Genomic DNA, 3039 nt, shown 5'->3' with positions numbered 1-3039 from the left:
TTGAAATGTTGTATGACCAAGGAATTTGCTTTTATTAGATTCAATTAAAGGAAGAAACCTTCCTTTTTTCCCCCTAAAGCAGCCATTATCATCTTAACTAAAACTTGTATATGTTTGGTGTCTCATTTAGAAGGTGGAGAAGGTCAGATCTAATGTTACCAACTTTACAGTGGCTCTCAAAAATATCTCAGGATGCAATGAGAAGTTCACTGCCCTTCAATTGTCCAACCATTTTGAGTTGCCATTTCTTTAATGAACACTCACACATACACACACACACACAATGGATCGAATACCTCATCCTACATGACTGCTAGAATTTTATGAAATCCCCTCATTGTGTGTATCTAAGAATCCATATGAAAGGGAATTTTAAGGACTACTTCCATTTGTGTTGTTTCTACCTGAACTTCTTCACAAGCTCTCTTTGATCTTTTGGTAAAAATTTTTCAATACTAGTTGAAGAATTAAGTCTACCTTATACATGAGATGGATTATTTTCTTAAGTCTGCAAAGTACAGAGAATGCTTAGATTTAGTACAAAAGATATCACAACATGTGTGTTAGAGTCCATTATCATAAGAAATATCTTAGATAAGTCAACATAAGAAGAGGAAAGGTTTACTTTGGCTCACAGATTTGGAGATTTTGGCTAATAGGTTTGGAAGCCCATTGCTTTGGGTCTGTATTAGCACAGTAAATTCTGGCTTGAGTACACAATGGCAGAGGAAACTAATTCAACTCATGGATGGGTGTATAAAGGGGATAAAAGGAAGAAGCAGGGTACCACGATCTCCTTCAAGATCATGCATTCAATGACTGGAAAACCTTCCTGCTACAGTGCAGGCCTTCATGCATGGTTCCCCCGATATACTTAGACCACCATCACATTCTCCCTCAGCTATTAAACATGACCAGCATAAGCCATACTATCTCATGGCACTATTGACATTTCTAGCAAAATCCATTTAAAATACTTATTTATTGTCTTTTTCTTAGCCTAATTACAATGGTAGTCATGAAGTAGCAATGAGATTCCACATGTGAATATATTAATAAACCATGTAGAATGCAGGGTAGCAATGGTAGTAGTATAGTTATTATTGATGCTGAAAAACCAAGCGAACAGATATTTTCAAAAGCCAAAACCAGACCAGCTCCATCCATATTGTCTCAAAGGACAGGATTTCATTCTTTTTATGGCTGAATAGTATTACATTGCATATATGTCAACAAATAGAATTTGAGATCATAAATAGTAGAAGCCAGGCATAGAAAGGCAAGTACCATATGATTTCACTCAAAGGTGGGTTATAAAATGGTTACTGACACAGAAATTGGAAGAATGGTGGTTATCAGAGGCTGGGGCTAGCAGATGGAAGAATGATGGTGAGAGGCTGATGGATGAGCATTAAGTTATAGGTAGACCGGAGAAAAAGTTCTGGTGTGCTATCGCACAACAAGTGTCTATAGATAACAATGATGTACTAAATATTTGAAAAAGCTGAAAGAAATAATTTTGAATGTTTTTACCATAAGGAAGCACTATTTGAGGAAACAGACATGCTTTACCTGATAAACTTTGCAAAATGGATTCATGTACCAAACTGCACATTAGTCCATTAATATGTATAGTTTTCATGTTTCTGTGTATTAGCTAAAAATATATATTAAAATGGACCAAATGTTAAGGGATATTTGCAGCCTACAAAAATACTGTTTTCTGCATTTGTACCTGATTTCCAGCTTTTCCCATATAAGGTCTAAGGCACACTTTATGCAAAGGGATTGAGAAGAAGAAACTAGCATCTGGAGAAATGGGAGAAACTGTAGATTCTGTGAGGGTGACAATAGATTTTAAGCTTGGATTAAATCAGACAGCCTACTCAAGCAGAGTTTTCTGCATTAACTTTCCTTCCAGAAAGCGATTAACTCTTTTAACATTCTTTCGAAAATATAACTCTTGTGTATTTATTAATGGGAGTCGATGAAGCTAGAAAGGAATGTCTTTAAAAAATCCACCTAGCAATCTGGATAGTGTGAGAAGAGTCTTGGGCAAAATAACAGCATCCAGAAACATCTGGCCCTCTAAGCTTTGTTTATCATTTCCTGGACCTCAGTAAAAGCTTTGTCCTGTGACTTGTAGGTGGCCTGGTGTTTGTTAAAGTGCTCCAGATGTTTTTCCTAAGTCAGGACAGCAGCAGGAAATTTGTTTGGCATTATAATTTTTAATCATGAACCTGTACTTCATACTTTTGTCTTTCATTTCCTCTCAGAGCCTTCTTAGATATTGTTGTTTTATTTGTTGTAAAACTTATGAAATAAAATCTCACTTTCACATTCCAAAGTTATCTACTAGGAGGAACAAAATATACATATTTCATTTTTAGTTTCTCCAGACCTAACATAATTCTTGTCATATTCTAAGTTCTCAACAAATATATGAATGAATAAAATAAATAAGTGGTCAATCAATGAAGATTTTATTTTCTTTCAGGTAAGCGTAACAGCTTAACCCCATCTTCCACAATGCATACATGCCTGGTTTTGTGAAAAGAGGAGGAAAAGTAAATAATTTTACTCACTTTTTTTTTTTTTACATTTTTTTCAAATCAGTCAGTGTCAGCTTCAGTGGTCATGTGGGCTCTTCATGAACTAATGATTAATGGAGGTTATTAAAGAATTTCCTGGAGTTGTTCTGTGTTAGGAATTCATGGAGAAGGGCCTTAGCTGTAGAATTAATATGTGTTTCCAAGGTTCTTTAGTTCAACGTGTTGGTACAGTGCCTGAGGTCTACTGGGACCACATGCAGTTTCAGGACTATGCTTTCTTTATTGTTCAGGGCTGTTTATTTATAACTGTCAAACCACTAGCACGTTATCAACCCACAGTCAAGGCAGGCACCAAGCAAACTTTTATTAATGTGAACTTTTGAGTGAAGTAGAAATTACAGTATTTTTATACAAGTTTAAACTCGTAAGAGAAAACAAAGAAATGTTTGAAAAAGCAATAAAATCCTCTCTCGAGAGGTTTTTCTTT

Source organism: Marmota flaviventris, chromosome 3 (assembly GCF_047511675.1).
Source record: "Marmota flaviventris isolate mMarFla1 chromosome 3, mMarFla1.hap1, whole genome shotgun sequence".
In the NCBI taxonomy this organism is placed as follows: Eukaryota; Metazoa; Chordata; class Mammalia; order Rodentia; family Sciuridae; genus Marmota; species Marmota flaviventris.
Note: the sequence above shows the minus strand (reverse complement) of the source record.